The sequence below is a fragment of the Varanus komodoensis genome, unplaced genomic scaffold, assembly GCF_004798865.1.
Source record: "Varanus komodoensis strain SLA01 unplaced genomic scaffold, ASM479886v1 scaffold4, whole genome shotgun sequence".
Lineage (NCBI taxonomy): Eukaryota > Metazoa > Chordata > Lepidosauria > Squamata > Varanidae > Varanus > Varanus komodoensis.
In genome coordinates, this window is record NW_025335941.1 from 36,354,911 (window position 1) to 36,375,111 (window position 20,201).

The window sequence follows — 20,201 nt, forward strand, 5'->3', positions numbered from 1 at the left end:
CTCTCTCTCTCTCTCTCTCTCTCTCTCTCACACACACACACACACACACACACACACACACACACACCATTTTGAAAGTGTGTTAGTTCTAAGATCTATGCATGTATTGAATTGTCTTTTTGTTTGTGTTAGGGTTTTTTTTCCCTTTGGGGTTTTTTTTTCTCTTCTTCTGGTTTTGTTAAACTTTTGATATTATGTATTATGAGCAGTTGCTATGGAAGTGGTGAGACAGTTTCCCGCATGCTGCAATGATATGTTTCAGTTAAGTCAGTATAATTTTAGTAATTTTAATTCCACAGACAACCAGCTTGCAGTACTATGTTCTTTAGTTTATTGAGGATTAATTTATCTGTAAGCAGAGTGATTCAGCAGCAGCTGAAGAAGTGGCTTCCATTCAAAGTTAGGGAGATGTCAAACTCAGTGGTAGTTCTAACTAGGCAGAGTGAAGCAGTCTAGAATGAGGACAATAAGCAGCTGAGATTGGTAACTTTTAAATACCCCCTTTCTCTCTCCAGAAAAGCGTTCATGACAAATTGGCCTAAAAGAACTTCTGAGTGTGTTTTAGGTTAAGAATGTTGGACGGGCTCTTGAGATCCAGGCTCAAGTTCTCATTCAGCCATGAAACTCATTGGGCAATGTTGGGTCAGTTAAAAACTAAATCAGTCTAACTGACCTCATAAGGTCATTGTAAGGATAAAAAAGAGAGAAGAATCTTTTCAGTTGCCTTGAGTTCCTTGCAAGGAAGAGGAAAGCTGGAATGTGAAAGTAATGTAGCAACAAATAATATTTTTGCTGGTAGCAGTGTCTTTTCCCCTGATTAAAAACAAACAAACGACCCTTTCTGCACTATTCAGGCACTGATTAGTAACCTTCATCTACCACTCTTTCATGGTTGCATCTGAAGCAGGTTGCTTCACCCCTGCTACATGACAGACAAGGAACTCGGCAACCAAACTGAACCATAATTGAGTGTTATAGTATGGAGATTAGAGTAATACCCCCTACATGTGTTTTAAACAAGTGTGGGATTTAGGGAACTGTTTGAGTATCCCTGTCCTTGCTGAGTTATGCCATAGCTGTGGTCTTTTGTATTTGGTCAGAATAAGCTTTGCATTCATATTTGTCTTGTCTCCCAACTTTTGGTCTTTGCTGAATACAGAAATAGACTTTGACAAAGATGAATAGACTGCTCTTCCAGGAAAACAATAGCCACTTCTGTTTTCAGGGTTCCCTTGGCCAGGAGACACAGCCACTAGTACCTGAAATGACTCCAGTGCATTGAAGACTAGCTTCCATGATGCCTTAAAAGTTTTTTAAAGGGAGAAAACCATTCCCTTAAGAGTAGTATGGGTACTGGACAGGTGTGCTTCTGCAAAATGGATGGAATGTTTGCAATTCCCATAAAAGAACAGAAGCCAGTCACAGTAGGGGTCAAGGCAGACATGTCAGGCAATTAGAAAGTTCTTCAAAGAAAAATGAGTAAATAAGAAAGTGGCTTCAAGCATTTCATGAAGTACTGCCAGCCAGATGCATAAATAATTTGCACAGATGGAAAACCTGAACAGTTTAAGGTTTGGAAACATGGGATTAATTTGAAAGTTGAATTTAAGTCACGCTTATGGTCCTGATAGGATCTAGTGCAGCAGTTATCAAATTGTGGGTTGGAATGGAAGTAGAATTGAAAGAGCCTGGCAGTCAACTGTTAAGTGTTACTAGTTAAGTGTGAAGGGGAAAAGAATTGACAGGCAATGAGTAAGAATGCTTTGAAAAGCATATGCTGAAAGAAATGAAAAAATCTCTATTTAGAGCTTCTGGATGAGAAAATTCTGTCTGCAATAATGGGAGAAGGTAGCTGAGTAATGATGTCCTCAGAGTCAATGTTTGTACTTCACTTGAGGAAAGCTCAACTGTGTAACTTCTTGAAAAGTATTTAGGAGTTTTCCTAAGTTGTATGGATAGCAATGTAAAGTGGTATTAGTAACTGCCAGCTGATTATGCCACTGAGCTGTGAATGGCTTTTTTTCCTGCACTAACATTTTGTGACTCGTAGGCCTCAGCCATTTTCGGCTCTCTCAAGAAGGTTCTGTAGGTTGAAAGCTTAGGAACCCCTACTGTAGTTTATATGTGTAGGAAGTCTTTACAGATATGGTACCCTACCTAGGGGCATAAGGTGGACTACTTTACATTTGGTGATAGCTTCCAAGCTGTGATTTGTTAATATTGCAATTTTCTAGTTAGAATCCATATCTAGAGCCTTTATTCCAGAACATGGCAAAGCTGTTATTATTGCAGCAAGAATTTTATTGCTGTTTTTGTTTTTCTTGGTGACAATCCATTTCCTTTGGAGCCTAAGTATTACCCATTTATGGATGAAATCATTCCCTTGTAAAAACAATGCACAACTCAGAATTGAGACAGAAAGTATCCATGTTTTAATGAGCATCTCCTTTATGGCTTCCAAAAATGTAACTTCTAGCTATTTCTTTTAATTGGGGGATAGGCGAAATGTCAAGCGCTATTACAACATAGTTTTCCATATGGGGAATGCACAGCATTTCAAAAGGCATTTTGAAAACGTGATACAATGAGTGATGTTCATGTTATATTTGTGGGACCTTTTCTTCTATCAAGATTCCTGACATACCGAAGTTTCCTGTTTTGTTTCTACATTTTATTGTAAAACAAATACAAAGGAAAACAAGATGTCTGATGTTGAATATGTACTATTTTGCAAAAGCATGCCTTAAATGAATGCATTCTTGATTAGTCATCAAGGCTAGTAGGGGATCCTATGGTTTAAAATAGATTATTTCCTGGAAAAAAATCACTATTTCTCCTTGGCCAATTTTATGTGTTTACAGATATTATGCAATCTTTTTTATTTGATTTGATTTCTCATAATGTTCCTTTTTTGGGCTAAATGTGTGGTGAGGTTTTCCCCTGTCAACAAGGAATTATCGCTGTTGAAAATTCCTGACATCGTCTCATTGTTATGTTATACCAATGCTAGCTTTATTTCTTTTGCATACTGTGATAATCTGATTTGGAATGAATTTGGTTTAACTTTTTTAGTATGTCATAAAATTTATTTTATGCAGGGGCTATCCCAATATTGTTTTCCCCTTTCACCTCTGTGAAGAGGGTTTGGGAATAGGCTCATTTTATCTCCTCTTGTAGTTACATAGTTTTGGTTCTGATCACTATCACAGTGTGACAAGTGCAGCCTTTCTTTTTCACCTTACTTGGTATGAAACAGTATTTTCATATTTCCCTCAAACTGGTACCTTTCCAGCAGCAGCCCCAACCAGTATGAACAGTGATCAGGTATGCTGGAAGTTGTGCTCGCAAACATCTAGACTGCACCAAGGCTGCATTCAACTATTTTTGGTCAATAGATGCACAAGATAATTCAAGCCCAAACAAAGCCTTGTTTGGTATCTCTCCTCCTGCACAGTTTAATTTCAGTAAATTAATATCAGCAAGCCATGATAAGTTTTAAAAGAAAAAAATATTCTGGGCTATGGTGAGCGAGGCAGCATGTTAGTGTGTGCTGTCTGAATGCTCTCCCTGGTATCTGGAGGAGCTAAACAAACCATTTCATGCAAGCCAAGAATTCTGATTTGTCTCACCCTGGACAACCCAGTATAATAACCCAAGAACAAACTCTGAAAAATACTTGCAGGCTGGGGAAGGCAGTGGAAAGTGAATGATCCTGAGATGTCTTTGCTAAGCTATTGAGCAAGCCCTGTTGAAGAGAAATGAGAGCTATTTTATGGAGAGGTGTGCAGAGCATTAAAAGGATACCCAAGGAAACAGAAGCCATACATCTGCATTGATGTTGTAAAACGTTTTTCTGAAATATTACTTTCCATGAATAGTGGTGTAAAAATCTCTACGTTGATACTTTCTTAGAGGTCACACTGATTTAAAAATGTTGCAGAATTTAAACGTCTCCATATTTAACTAAAAGGAACATCACTTACTCCATCAATCCTTTATAGTATTTGGTGCCCTCTTTCAAATACAAAGAAAGGGATGGGTCATATTTTGTTTTAGCAGTCTCTTGTTTTTGGTGTCTTTCTCTACATTTTACAGGTATGAAAGATTCTTTCAGCTTAAGTTTTACAAAAGCAGTGGACGGTATCCAGAATTTACAAAACAGGTAGTATCTAATGTGACAGTTCTGCTAATGTAAATTACATTGTGCTAGTGTGAACAAATTCTAATACAATGTCGATGACACTTGCTGGCACAACGCATTTCCCTGGAAAATCTGTTCTACTACATGCTACATTAGAAGTCCTATATGCTTAATTTACATAAGTAGTGCCAGATTGGTTAATAAATATAATTACAATTGTTATTAAAAAATCAAGTTACAATTTAAAGATAAAGTAAGGTTTAGGTTAACGTATTCGAACAGCAATATTCTGGAATCCTATCTTGATGGCTGTAAGCTCCTGGGCTCTTTCGGTCATATGGGGCAGAACAGGAGGAAGAGTGGACCTTATCTGTACCTCCCCAGTCTCCCACTTGTGTTTTTCAGTAGTTGGGCTTTTTTGCCCTTCTAGCTGGAGCACCTCTGTGCTGTTCTTTAAGATGCTGTAAGTCTCTTCATTGGGTTTAAATTTGGAATAGCATCAGTAATAGAATAAAAACTCCAATGGAAAAACGAATATAGTATCCTGCATTGTACTGTGCTGAGTATGAAGCTGGTCTAACTTAGGATCACAGGACTGAGTTCAGAGGATATAACCAAAACTGTTTTTTGAGGGAAAAACTCTCAAAATCCTCCCTGTTTTTTAAAAAAAGAAAGCCAGCAAATTAAAGGGTTCCAGAGATTACGCTGAAACCACGTGGTTTAAATTAGACCTCTAACATGACTCTGACCAGAATTTGTGGTTCAACTTAATCCCTTGATACTATAATTAGGTTGGTATTTTTAACAATTATTTCTCATTTAACTGTATAAGATTTGACATGATATGCTAAGTTAATAGTTTAAACATGAATTTAGACAACTTTTAAATGCCTGTTATTTGTGATAGCCAATAAAAATAAAAATAACAACAACTCATTCTCTTCCTTAAATGAGACCAGTGTTATGGCCTAAACATTCACTAATTGAGGGATGGTGATGGTGATAGTGATCCTAGGCAAATTTGAAAAAAAAAGTATCTTTGCATATTATTTTATTTCAGCTTTTTAATTAGAGTGAGTGTATGGCTTCCCCAAGACATTCTGTTTCATTCCTTTGAAGAAGATATCTTGAGGATTCTCAGGATGAAAGCAAAATGTTTCATAGATATTTTACAGACCAAAAAGCATGGTTGCACTTTCTTGGCCAACGCTGGTATAGTAAGGGGCCATGGCTTATTTCATTTTCCACTCTACTGTCAAAGCTGAAGCTTGAGCATCTTTAAGTGTTTCTGTAAAAGATTTCTATTCTACCATTTTAAGCATTTTGTCCAGAGGTTCTTACTGTAGAGATTTTAGTCTCTGTCATGTTTTAAGCCAGGTAGGAAATGTATAGCCCTCCAGCTATAGGTAGACTACAACTTTCATCAGCCATAGTCAACTAAATCAATAGTGGTAGATGATGGGAGTTGCAGTCCAAGAACTGGAGTGTCACACTAAACAGACTAAAGCACAACCAGTATTGGTGCTGAAAGATGTTTGTGCTTAGATTTCAGCAGAAGTTTGGAACATGAAGCAAATCACTATCTTCTGGGCTGGAGCCCAAACAAAGTCATGTAGAGTAGACTTTACTCCTTGAACAAGTAAATGCTTCTATTCATGCAGAGCAAAATTAACCAGTGCTGTCTTTTTTTAAAGTATTAGACTTTTATTATTTTTTTCTGGGAATTTATATTAAAACTGTATTATTCCATAATTATAGAAGAGTCTGAAAGAGATATGGAAGGTTATCATATGAGTATTTTGCAAATTTGATTATGTTGACCTCAAATTTGAAAAAGACAGTGTAACTATGGTTACTGCCAGATAAGGCTTTTATAGGAGAATTTTACAGGAAATCCCACTGTGATCTATTTGTGATTCTCCCATGTTTCCCTGCCACCATTTTTATTTATGGCACATATTTTCAGATAGAAATATAGAGTACCTAGGAAGTTGCCATTTACCCAAACTCACACTGCTAGGCCATTGATAATGACAGGCTCTTCATGGTTTCTAACAGGGATCTTTCCAGCCTTACATGGAAGGGCCAGGGATTGAACCTATGACCATCTGTGTGCAAAGCATGTTTTATTACTGAGCTTCAGTCTTTTTCTTGATAATTGGACTATCATCACAAGTTACTATTCTTTGTTGCGATGCCTGATTTTGTTATGTGTTAATATGAATGCATTCTCATCTGTGACAGAAGGCTGTGGCAACATATTTGCTAATGCATTCTTGAAGTGTTGTTCTAATATCTGAAAACTTTCTTAAGCAACTCTGGTCATTTCCTTTTCCTGCCCTCCACAAGATTTTAGTGGTGCCACCGCTCTTTATTCTTTCAAAAAACCTTTCTGAATCCCACCCTGTCCCACAAGGCTTTTGGCAGTTAGTCTCTGTCCCCTGGGTAAATTCAAGCCTATATAATTAAACTCACATATATTATTTCCCTTGTCTATGTCTTTCCTCCATTCTATTTTTTGTATTGAAATTCAGATTGTAATCTCCCCAGGGCAGTAATCTTGTCTTTTGGCTATGTTATTTCTGCAAATTACCATGAACATTAATGGTATCCTATATACAAACAGTTGTCACAGTCTCAATGGTCTAAACAAAGATAATCTTGCCTGGTACCTCTTGAAAATTTTTCTATTGCCATTTCAAGTCTGCTTGCTAATGTTATAGTAGACTATATAACCCTTGGTCTGTACATTGCCAGCTCCAGTCAAAGTTAGCAGGACTAGGAGGAAGTCATTCTTGGATAACCATTTTACATCACTTTCACACTTAATGTGAAAAGGATGAAAACTACCCAGTGGTGCCCAGGGTCAAACCCAAAGCTTACTTGTTTTATGCTAGGGCTTTTCCTATGTGGCCAGGGAATATACACTTTCCCTATGTGGCCAGGGAACTGCCTGTGTCTTGTAGACAGCAATGCTGAGTTCTAATTGGCTGACATTTCCCCTTACTTCCTAAAAATAAGTGCATGCTTCTTGTTCCTTCTTTCTATATTCTATATTATTGCTTCTTCTTTCTATATTCTTGCCTACTTTTTCTATTTACCTGCCTCTGCCTAGTCCTTTTCCCAATCCAGTGTCAGAAATGGGCCTAGCCCATGAGTCCTCAAACTATGCCCATTTATCCAGCCCATCTAAGAGGTTTTGGACTCGCCTTGCCTGACACCGCTGTAACCTTGTCGCACCCACAGCCACCTTGCTGCACATGCACCTGCCGCCTCACTGGCCTGTTCCTGCCACCGTTGCCTTTCAACTGGCCCCCTGTTGAAAAAGTTTGAAGATCCCTGGCCTAGCCCATTATCATTCCAGACTTGCATGGTTTCTTGATTCTGATTCCTGGCTTTCAGTACCATTTAGACCTTGATGCCTTCTAGATTGTACAGGGCAGTACATTTTGGGTGGGATTTAGGCTTAGTCATCTTTAAAATAATCTTATTGATTTAAGTGGCTCTGCTCTAATTATAGATTAGGTCTGGGTCCACCTCATTGAAAATCATTTTCATGCTGGTTCATGTATGCATAGAGTACACTGTAATCCCACTTTTGGTCACTGAAGGAGCAAGGATTTCTAAAAGCAGAGTACCATTTAAAACGTTGACCTGACACAACCTTTAATATTGCAAAACAATCCAAGCAGACCAAACTGGCCACATTACTGAGTAATACAGTATGATAAATAGTTCCTGTGAAGCTTTTAGTTCATGCCTTAGATGGTGTGGAGGTGGGAAATAACAGCTTGCTTAAGGCCACCCAGTGAGCTCTTGGCTGAGTTAAGATTTAGATCTAGGACATTCAGCTCATAGCCCTATGTTGCATCAACTCTCTATCACTCTTCAGGTTTTGGTTCACATACAGCTTTTATTTTCATATTTACTCTGTGTACAAAGTAGTTGATTTGGCAGAAGTTTGTGGTGGATGAAAAGTGTTGTTTCAATGAGATAGCAACTTATCCTATATATATACTATAAGAAATTGAATGCTGGGAGTTCAGAATTAGTTCCTATGTAGCATTGGATTGATGCTTCAGAGAGTGAGAAGGAAGAAGCTGGGAGAAATGTTCAGAACAGCTAATAGTTCCTCAGCCATTAAAAGATGTCAGAGGAGTTTAGAGTGATGACTTCAAAGGGCCTCTGTTGAATGATCATTGTATGGATCATATTTCCTGTATGTCCTGCTGGGAGATCTTGATGATACATTTAATATGATACCATTATAGTACAGGAGAGTAAGGATTATGTAACAGAGAGCATGTTTTGCATGAAAAGCCGTGCTATTGTCCCCAGAAAACATTGAAACTTGTGAATAAACATTGCATGTGACAAGATCATCTCATATCCAGCAATTAAAGGGTCATAACTTCTGCAGTCATATAGTTCCAAGATAAAATTTTAATATGTTAGATATGCTATTTCATCTGTCTTACAGCTACATGTTTGTCAGGAAGACTTGGTGGCGTCATCTGGCCTCCAGCAGAAACAAAAAAACTGTTTTCCTTGAATACTTCAGAGTTATGTTGCGTTAGACATTCCTTAGTTTGTTTGAATAACATTTTGTTGAACAATGTTTTGCAGTCTGAGTTCCCAGTACTCATTTCTGTAGCTAAACAAAGTTATTTTTAGTGAGTGGGTCCATGGAGGCATAAGAAAAATGCTGATTATACAGAAGGGGAAATGGTGTGTGGGGGGTCAGTGTTGGATGTTTACTTTCATGTACCAGAGGCTGATTGCATTCTCTTCACAAACATGCAGGAGGCCAATATTTGCTTCTTCTTTTAAACCACCTCTTAGAGAAATTCACCATTCTGATCTTTGTACTTTATGACAGCATGTAGCATCCTTAGTCACATATTTTCAGAGTGGAAGCTCTTGTAAATTGGAAACATGTTCATCTTCACATCCATGAAGGTATGTGAATCAGAAGTATTGGGAATTATGGGAGAAGCCTACTCTGCAGCCTGTCCCACACCAAACTTGCAGCTGTCAGAAAATGGGGCAACACTAATGAGAGAGGGAAATGCAGTATCAGCTCCTCGCTCTGTGTCCACAGTTCTCCAATGTTACACTTTCAACATGGGAAACAGCCACTGTACTGTGGCTCCCGCACTATGACTTCAATCTGCGAGTAGGAGTCACTAGATTGGCTTTATCTGGTTGGCTAAAGTCATGCCATTATGAGTTTTGTCCTAAATCAGCATTGCCAAAAAGGGGGTACAGGCAGAAAGCCTTTTTGTGCAAACCACAGTTGAGCAAGGGTTGAGATACTCCTATTTAACAACCCAAGGAAAATCTCAGTGCTGTATTAACAAACCAGCCCTAATACTGAAGAGAGCTCTGTTTGGAGAACAGGATACAGGCTTACCACAGAGGATGTCCTAACTTGAATCATTGGCTTTGGTCTTCTTAGAGAGAAGGGTCATAAAGAACTACATTCTTGCATGCGCCCAAGACAATGCAATCTGACAGTAAATCAGAGTGACAGACGCATGGTCCAATGGCCTTGTTTCCAGTAATTACCTGACTTGTCGCTGCCCCATAATGCTCTTCATTATGCCCACCCCTCTCTGTCCCATGCATCCAAAACTCCCACGTTTGCTTTGTTGATGGGAGCCTGCTGCTCTTTTTCCTAGCATACCTTATCAGTTTTCATTAAACCACTTTATCACAGTAACTCTGTTTAACTCATAGCACCAGTGTAAGCAACCTGGGTTTGAGGTGAGAATAAGCTAAGGAGGACATTGAGATATGAGGGTGTGCTTAACTAGTTTTATTTCATGGCAAGCTCAAGGGGCTGTGTTGGTGAAATAGCTTCCCTCTCACATAATATGTCTATGTCTTAAAGACATTTGAATGTAAACAACAAAAAGTAAGAGAAGTCAGTCTTTATTGACTCCAATGCACGTGTCTTTTGCAGACGTAGGTTTAGGTCCAAAATTAACTTAAGGCATCTCATAAAAGGAAAATTTCCCCCACACATACCACCTGCAGTCCCCTACATCTTCCAAAAAGCTTGTCCAGGGGACTGGGGATCCTGAGCACAATATCCTAGAGTGGGTCCATTCTTTTGGCTCCTGGGAAACGTACTTAGCTGTGGTGGCACAGTGTTAAGCCACTGTGTCTAGCCACCCTTCTAATAATCCAAATGCCCTAATTCACTGGAGACTACTTCAAACTAATTACAGCTTATTATGGGGTGATCATGGCTATAGCTATGGAAGATATTTGGGACACAGGTATTCACAAGGTTACCTTCCAGTTTCTAAACCATGGTTTGGTAAGAGGAAATGGTATGCCTTCATCAGGCCTGTATCTCTGGGTTTATGGCTACACTAAACTTTCAGGACTGTTTATAGCCCTTTTGTAATAAGCATCTATTGCAAGCTGTTTACATATCTTTTTGTTAAGCTTCCTGTCTTGGTGTTTAGGAGATGTCATAGTTTATAGAAACCTGTGTAAATAATTAGTCATGTCTTCTGACTCCCCCCACCCCAGAGATTAAGGAGTAGTTGGCAAGATACTATTATGTTTTTGTGCAGGGGTGGGGACTTTCTCTTCTGTGTGGGTGTAAGGCATAAAGTTTACATGTGCCTGATATTTGGGGGACTGGAATCAGAAATGTGTAACAGGCCAAGATAGAATTTGGAAGCTACTTTAAAAATCAACTCAAAATTTCATTTAATCATCTTAGTTGTCCACTGCAGTATTATGTGTGGACTTGTCAATGCTTCTTCACAAGAACAGGAGGACAAGCTAGTAGACAAAATAGGCTTTACAAGGATGACGGGGTGTTTTTTATGAAAATGGAAAGGATTATTTGAGAATAAGTCAAGTGGACTACCTTTTTTCTGCCAATGGATGCTATATTGAGGAATATGGGGAGAGTTAGGATGGATAGCATTCAGTATGCATGAACTGAGAATGGTGTGCCAGGATGAGACCCAGGACCCAGTATCACTGGAAAGCTGCCATGGTTCACATGCTTCAGCTGACCAGGCTGCCACTGGGAGTGACCCTGTTGCCACTGTTTGAGTCCCTGCTAGTACTTGACTTCTTTAGATGCCTGCAGCTGTTGCTTCAAAATCCCCTCAATCCAATGCCATGAACCAGTGCATGCTTCAAAACACTGAACTGTGGACACTTTTAAACTGTGGTGCTCCTCTGGTTGCTCTTGTCAGAGCACTGTGATGGCTGCTGCTTGATGGGCAGCAATGAGATCTCATGGGTGTTGCAGGACCTTATTCTGTAAACTGATTCTGGCCCCAAGACAAGATCATAAAATTTTCTAGATAGGGTTATAGTTTGAGAAATAGGCATGTATATTTTGGTGTTCTTGCATTAGAGGAAATGTGGTTAGGGTTAGGGAAACCCTAACCCTAATTTTTCAGATCTCTTCCATACACAAAAGAATCCCCTCTGGAACACCATAGGTGAATGGGATTTGTGAACATTGGATTCCTTTCCTTATGCAAGCAGAACTGCTTTCCACTAGTGCAAAGTCAGCACTGGATACAAATACAGTCCATTTACACTGGTGTGTAAATCTCAAAGATTGATGCATATTATTCTGGTTGTAGTAAAATTGCTGTGGATTTGTAGTAAGTGAAGGAGGATTCAAAACCTGGATCAAGTCATATCCTCAAATTAATGTTGGATATATAGCAGGCTGCAGACAACTGATCTAGTTGAGGACTTAACCTACTTATAGTGTGGCAGCAAGAGAAACTGATGAAATATAAGGGCTGGAAGGATTAATACCCAGATCTAGCCCCTTCTACAAAGGAACATGATTATCATTTGAAATGCTTCCACAACATCTCCATGTTGTTCTTTCCTTAACTTACCTTTATCAAAAAATTAATTGGTAAACAACTGTTTTTTGTATAATCTGATTTTGTTCATGCAGAGAGACAGATATTTTTTTAAGTTCTTACCAATGGAGAAAATGCAACTGTTATAAAGGAAGATTAATGTTGATAACAAAATCTACATCATACAGCAGCTTAATCACAATATTGTTTTTGCTTGAATCCATTGGCTACCTGTGAATTAGGGACTCACAGTAGATAGTAGGATATATCCTTCTACTGTCAAAAAGGTTGGATGACCAGGATGCAAATTTAAAAGCTTTATACATGACACCTGTTATCCACATGGGAATGTGGTTTTCAGTAGACTCCAATTATGCATTTAACTGAGAATTATTATCCCTCTACTATTGACCCTTCATGGCTTCTTGGAAATTTCATGATGACAGTGGTTTTGTTACTTGGTTGCATTATCCATGTGAAGAGAAACAAATTGGTCATGTTTGATTTCACTCAGGTATTCATTTTCCAAGTATTAAGTTCATTCAGTCCTGTTTCCACATTAATTTACTAATTGCTTCCAAGTCAGATCCCAGACTGTTGCCTCAGAAGGATACCATGATTGATGGTAGCAAAAGCCATCAAGATATCTAGAGAAACAACAGTGACCAAATTCTTTTATCCAACTCCCAGCATAAATTGTTTACCAGGGCAATTCAAGTAGCCTCTTCTCAATAACCAGGTCAAAGTCAGATTGAAATGGAAACCCCTTCTTCTCACTTCTCATCCAAATCCCTAGAGATAAGAAGTGGCCACATACTCTAAAATGAAATATTGGAAACCATCCTCAAATTATCTATTCATTAAAGATACATTTATTGCTACCCGTACCCCACTTATCCAGTCTTCTCACTCCCTGCCACTTTTATCAGCCAGGAAGAGTAAGAGTCTACCTTTCCAAGGATCCTATTTTCTTGTACAAATTGGAAAAAAATACCTTAAGCTGGACAAGCAGAGATCAAAGCTACTTGAATTCTTTTAACTATGGTATCCAAGTTAGCAATGTTAGAATTAAATTTCTCTGCATTGTGTCACACAGATTGGTCACAATAGCTTATTGACTGGCCCACATTTTCTTCTCATAGACCAGAGTGCAATAGCTCTTTGTCTATCCAAAAAATAAAATAAAATAACCTGTTGGTGATTCTGTGCAAACACAATAATGCCAGAAAGTGTGGGGAGCATTTCTGCCTTGGTTTTGAAATGAGATCTAGTCCATGTTTGGTTGAGTTCATTCTGAATTTTCCACCAGTGTTGCCTTACTTCCTGTCCCACTTGTTTCATCATCTCCAACTCACTGGAAAACCAAGGAGCTTTTATGGTTCTATTCAGCAAGTGAAGGAGATGTGACTCTGGAGCAATCTTGTCAACAACTCTGACCATTTTCCTATTCTAGAGTACAACCAAGGTTTTGACAGAAATACCTGCTGAGCTGACAGGGAAAACTTAAAGAGCTGTCAGAAAGCCATCCAGATCCATCAGCCTCTTGATAGCTTCACCACTCTACAAAGTACTATGAAGTCTCAATCCCACCATGCAGTGACAGCAGAACTATAGAATATTTGATCACCTGATCATCACTGCCTCACATAATGCAAAGCAAATGAACAAAACAGATCTAAATTGTGTCTTGCTGAATTAATGGGGCCAGACATTAATTGGGGCAGAGGTCTGAAGTCTTTTTACAGTATGAATCAAGCATAATGCAAATGCTGATGTGGAAATATGTCTTGAAAAGAGTTTAATATCTCATGCAGAATACCTTACTCAGATGAAAGCATATCTTTTTTCCAACTTCTTGGAGCTGAGCAAGTCAGGATGTGAAACCACAGTTTTACTTCTGGGTAGCAGTAGAACTGGGTTTCTCAGCTCCACTCTTTTTTCTTAAAGGGAGTGGTGGGTTAGAAAGCTTCCTCCTGTGTGTCTGCCAACTTTTTCATCCATTTTTCATCATTTGTCTTTAACAAGAACTTGTACAACAGACATAACAAGGTAATGATGTTTACCTCTGTGCTACAGAAAACAATCTGCTGATTAGTTCTGAGCAAGCTGCTGCTAAAAACATGCCAAATTGTTTTTTTCTTGGTAATTTGACAATCTTAACTTTTGAATATCAAATGTGGACAGGTGTGGAAAGTTCTTTCAAGATGTGAAAGAAAAAAGTGGGTCTTAGATGAACCAACCCTGGTTCCTAGACAATTTTACTGGCTCCTGATGTTTGAGAAGTTTTGTACCCTGAAGCTGCTTGTTATCATTTCCAGCTGGGTCAGATCTCCACTTAGACATATGAGCATAGGGAGCACATAGCAGAGTTGTATCTGAGGTGATGTCACTTTAAAAGTCTGGAAATGGAAGCACTTCATTCATAAAACTTCCAGTGTTTCTCTTTATCTATAACCTCTAAAGCTCCCAGTTTTTTTTATTTTTTTCCATAACTACTAACAGCTTACTTTCTTGGTGTGTGCTGAAAATCAGTACTGTTTGCTGATGCCACCTATCTGCAGAATTGAGAATTTCCCACAGTTGGTGTCTGTTGAGGTCAGTGAAGACCCTGGAAAGGAAAATCAGACATTTGAAGACAGTTCAAATGTCAAGATTTCAAACTTCAATTCAAGAAGAGATCAAATGTTATTAAAGCTGTTTTAGGCGTTGGCTGTATTTATTTATAATGACAAGACCTGGAAACTGCAGGCAGGGCTTGTCGTTATGTGTGAATTCAGTTGCCAAGGTAAAGCTAAGTACATTTGGTTTTCATGACACCCTGTGGAGAGTCAATGGTTTCTTTTAAGGTTTTCACAGTTCACCATTGCTTGTCATCGCACGTGCCTCCAGTTACAATGTTCCTGCATGGTTTTCATATTTCCGCCAGTGATGGCAAAAGCAGCCGTGGCTGCAGCAGGCTCTCCAGCCACCAATTTCAGTTGGCCTGTTCTGCCTAGCAATTGCTGACTTGATGGCAGCAGTGTAGTAACGGGCTGTCTCCACTCTCCTTGTCTTCCTTTCCAGGACATGCTGTCTGGTGCACAGTCACAAGGGTAGAATCTCACAGGCAGTGGAACATCATGCTGCACCACCACCACTAGCAACTACCGCAGAAACAACCATGCCTAGCAATCTATACAGGGACTGGATCTGACTGAATTGCCGACTTAAAACAAACCTTTGTCAGGAAACAACCTTAGCGTAAAAATATGCATGCTTTTGGGTTACAGAGGAATCTTGCAGAATGCAATCATAGATCGTTTTCAACTTCATAATGAGGAAAATAAGCTACCAATACGAACGGTGTCAGTAATTTCTAATAGCTAAATCACAAATGTAATCCATATAGTACCTTGATCAGAAGGGTCATATGTTTCACACCCCTGTATTACACAATCGTCCCTTCAGTTTTCAGGTGTGAAACATATGACCCCTCAGATGTCAGATTGAAGTTCTAGAGCTGATGGAAGTTATAGTCCAACAATATCTGCAAACCACACATTCCCAACCCTGCTGTAATAGAAAGTCACGTAAACAGAAAAAGGCAGTTTCTTATTTAATGTACAGAGGTACCTCGGCTCATAAATGCCTCAGTTCATGACCAAATCAGGTTGCGAACAGAAATTTCAGAAAAATTTTGCCTCAGGTCGTGTACTCCGCATTGGGTGACGATCGCGACTGTGCCTATCTTCCCTGCATGGGTGCGATCGCGGTCATGCTCGGGGGGGGGGGGGGTAGCTGCAATCGCAGTTGTGATCTTTGTTGTTTTTTGTCACTATGTTTCAAATTTTTGTGATAAAAGTGGTTACAGAAAGGATTAACCTTATTTGCACTGAACATTATGGGGAAATTTGACTTGGTTCATGATCAATTTGGGTCACGACCAGAGTCATGGAATGGATTAAGTTCGTGAGCCAAGGTACCAGTGTAAATAGAAATTGATGGATCTTTAGATAACTTGAAGGCATATCCCTGCCTCCCTAGATAGAGAATCTGGCTAGATGTAGGGAGCAGACAAAATGGGCACATGCCAAATTATGTCCATGCCAGACCAGACCCCCAACCTGGACAAGTTCCTGCTTAATACTAATCACGTTTTCAATCTTATTGATTTAAACAGAAATTAAATAGGGCTTAATAACTTTAGCTGAACTGTGCTCATTTCATATTAGTATCCAGATTAAAAATTATGCACATCACTTGTGTGTACAACTGTGTTTATATCCCCACATTTTTCATACTCTGTTTTGCTTGAGATTTTATAAAAATGAAGAACTTGTAATTTATTTTTGCATAAGAACTGGGTAGACAGTATTTAGTGAATTGAAGCCATGAGAAAAGAGCAAGTAGTCATTGGTGGCAAAGAAAATCAGTAGTCACAACTCTGAAAGCTGTAAATTTAAATTCATATTTCAGTCATGAAATCATCAATCTTTAAATGATTGTTTTGCAGAAAATTATATTCATGACAAGATTAGATCGGATTAGATTAGATTCCCAAGCGTGTGATTCTTTCAAACTCAGAGGCAGCAACTTTCCTTTAATATGGAATTTCTATCAAAGTCCAATTACCATTTGTCATCCTTCTTGCCTTTAATTGTCTGTGTTCATGCCACACTTGGCTAGGCTACCTTTATCATTGCTTGCTCGCTCTCGCGCTCTCTCTCTCTCTCTCTCTCTCTCTCTCTCTCTCTCTCTCTCATACATTAAAGCTTACTTTTTGTTATCTCCAGTTTTTTATTAGCTGAAGGAGGGTAACTTGCTTGCAAGTCTTGATTTAAGGAAAGATCATATTCCCTCAAGCACTGGGCTTCAAAGTAGGAATGATTATAGATGTTTTAATGTTCTTCCTATCCCTGTGGCATGCCCTCTGGTGAATGCAGACAGACAAGATACTTTTTATCACAGTGAGCAAAAGTTTTGCGGTTCCATTTATTGTACACATCTCAAAGCAACTTTCCAAGCCTTCTCAGATGAGTTATGTAAAGCCCAGCATCCCAGGACAAGCAAAGTATGTTTGTTATTCATGCAACTTTACCTGGATGCAAAGGGTTTAATATTACTTTTGTAAATCAGCTACCCTGCTGGTCAATAAATGACAGTGAGTGCTATTTAAGATATAAATGTTCATTCGCCAAGAGAACCAAAATCCAAATATACATTAGTAGTGTGTTTTGGGAGAGTTTCCTTTATATTTTTTTGTCCATTTAAAATCTGGTAACTTGTCTACTGTTGGAGAAGAATCCTGCAAGTCCCTTGGACTACAAGGAGATCAAACCATTCAGTCTTAGAGATCAACCCTGACTGCTCTTTAGAAGGCCAGATACTGAAGATAAAACTCAAATACTTTGGCCACCTAATGAGAAGGAAGGACTCACTGGAGAAGAGCCTAATGCTGGGGACAACTGACAGCAAAAGAAGAAGGGGACAGCAGAGAATGAGGTGGCTAGATGGAGTCACTGAAGCAGTCAGCGTGAGCTTAAGTGGACTCCAGGGGATGGTGGAGGACAGGAAGGCCTGGAGGAATGTTGTCCATGGGATCGTGATGGGTCCGATGCGACTTCGCAACTAACAACAACAACTTGTCTATAGCCTGGTTTAAACCCCCTCTGATAATTCTTGCTGCCTCCCAAGGCACACATTAATTAAGTCAAGGCAAAAGAGGTGCAGATAGTAGAGTTCACAGGAAATATTCAAACTGATCTTTCCATTCAGAAGAAGGGGTTCTCTTTGTTTACTGTTTATTTGTTTGTTTGTTTGTTTCAAAGCACTGCTTTGTGCAAAATAAATGTCAGGCTGTGTTTTAAAGTATTGTTTAATATTCCTTCTGTCATTGCCAAGACCAGAGGCTACACATCAAACTTGTAAGCTGACACTTTGCATCACCGGTTTGGATCTAGATTTAGGCACATGCAAATAGGTAGCAGAAAGCAGCCTTTCTTACCCCACTCTTCCCTGTGGGGAGTTCCTTCATGCTGAAAATGCTATACAGATGGTAAGGAGATTTTGCTGCATGGGTTGTGTGTGGTGTGTGTATGTGTCGTTATCCCTGAAAATTGGGCAAGCACCATCCAAGAGCAAAGCCCTTCAATCAGCAGAAGGTAGAACTGCCACAGTGGCCAAACGTCTGGTTCTGTGGAGACTCAAATGCTGCATTTTTTCTCTTGGGTCTACCCACTCAGCTTCTTGGTATCTGTGCTCTATGCAAAATCTTTTGCTGTTGCCCCTTCCTTGATCCTCTGCCACCTTGTTGCCATTATTTATGCTTAAGATTGCCTCATCCTCTTGTCCTTCAACCCCGATTCTTTGCTATTTAGTGACACTTCTACATGGCACTGTCAAGTGTTCAAAGTATATTACATGTATTGTCAGGTTGGAATCCTTCCAACAACCATGCAAGGCAGAGATGCAGAACTTCAGATCCACCATTCTGTGGATTCCTGTTCAGCCTTCCAGAATTCCCTAAATGACCATGACCCCTTTCCCTCACTGAACAGTCGCTTGGTGGTTTCTTGGCTTTTTCAGTTTTTTCTCCATTCTAAAAAAATTAAACTCCCTCACCTAAGGCTCATCTGCTGGCAATAAGTTTTAAGCTAAAATGTGTTGAGGTTTATGGTGTTGCTCCTTTTGTCTTCACCTTTACCCACCACTGGAATACAGCTGCTGACTGCTTCTCAGAAATGAATTTGGTCCTTGGGCTGTAAAAGGTTCTGCATCCCTCCTAGTAAGACAAGTTCATATGACAGGTAGAGGAAGTGGGACTTTGCCTGAGAGGCAGACACTTGGCACTCAACCTCCCTAGTCTAATAGTTATAAAATATGAGTAGGATATAAATTGCTCAAATTTGGCATTTGTTTAAAGTATTCTAATATCAATTCTACAAACTTGCAGTTTGAACTACATTGTATTCGCTTTGACTTCTGCTTTCTGTGTCTTCTTATTATTCTAAACAGAGTAATTTATTTTGAGTTGTTGTAGTAAGCAAAGAAAACAACAATCAAGTGTGCTGAACCAGGATGGGGGATATACAGTATGGCATGCAGCCAGCATAAGGAAATACTTATTCTAGCTGTCTTAGTCTGTCTAATCATCTTATAGAAACAATTTCTCCCAGGTAAGCCACCAAATGACAATGCAGCCATCCCAAGTTCATACAGTTCTTGGTAGCATCTGCTGAGAAGAATGATGCACATAATTCCCTCTGTAGCAAGCACCATTGAACCGCTTTACATGTATCCATATCTGTGTGCTCACTGTCAGCTAGATGGCTCTTCTAGGGATCTTGGGATTACAATTTTGCACCTCTTGGATGAAGGTACAGATTGGAATTTAGGTATCCACCTAATTTCACACTTTTTCCAAAATCGTAGGGCAGTGCTTAGCTTTATAATAATATAAAATACACATTTAAATAAGGTATTTTGAATAATTCATTTTTAAATGTGCATTTAATGTGGAGATCAAATGGAACAAAAGTATGGGTGAAAACACATGAAAGTTATACAGGCATTGTATCTGGAATGAAATTATGATATGCTTACTCCTGCACTCTCTCTGATGATTTGTCAGATGGCTGCCATGTGTCAGCCACGGTTGTTGACTGTGATCTCTCCTTATGGAGTGACAAGGAAACTAGAAGGAGGATTGGGTAACCTAAATGGGTTATCAAGCCTGCACTACTTTATATGTAGCCCATCTCAAATGAGAACTCTTTGTTTCCACGCTAATATTCTGAAGACAGGAAGACTTCCTATAATGATAATTAAAGTCACATTTTTTTAAGTATGACAACTGCTCTTCTTGAGTTCATTTCAGCATACTAAGAGGTCTTACAACATTTTTATGGTCTAGGGAGCAAAACCTAAAAACTGTCTGGCAGGACCCAGGTACCAGCTACTCTCTAAATGATAAAGGACCTTGATTATTTCACAGAACACAAACAGCCTCACAATAAATCATTCTGGAGGTTGTAAAATATGTAGTTCACTTTCTGGAACAGATTTTTCAGACAGTTGTCAATGAAGTACTTTGAAAAGTATGCTTTATCCACTCATATGTAAATCCCACAAGGCTTTAAATAACCTTAAATGTAATGTCCTTGTGGTTACACATGAGGATAATTAGTAGGTTCTGCCTTGTTTTATTCACTACACTACTGGCA

The 20,201-nt window shown here is 39.1% G+C and overlaps 2 protein-coding genes across 10 annotated transcripts in view; one reads left to right on the forward strand and one right to left on the reverse strand.

The window, feature by feature from the left end:
* CMSS1 (cms1 ribosomal small subunit homolog) overlaps positions 1 to 20,201 on the forward strand; it is a 279,428-nt gene that overhangs the window by 191,779 nt on the left and 67,448 nt on the right. The gene's annotated exons all lie outside the window — the stretch shown is intronic.
* Positions 1 to 20,201, reverse strand: part of FILIP1L (filamin A interacting protein 1 like) — a 199,117-nt gene that overhangs the window by 139,282 nt on the left and 39,634 nt on the right. Inside the window, exon 2 of one of the 3 annotated variants that reach the window (XM_044442723.1) lies at positions 14,508 to 14,608. The exons of the other annotated variants lie outside the window; for them this stretch is intronic. The gene's annotated coding sequence lies outside the window, so the exon portion shown is untranslated. The remainder of the gene's footprint in view (positions 1 to 14,507; positions 14,609 to 20,201) is intronic. 3 annotated transcript variants of the gene reach the window in all.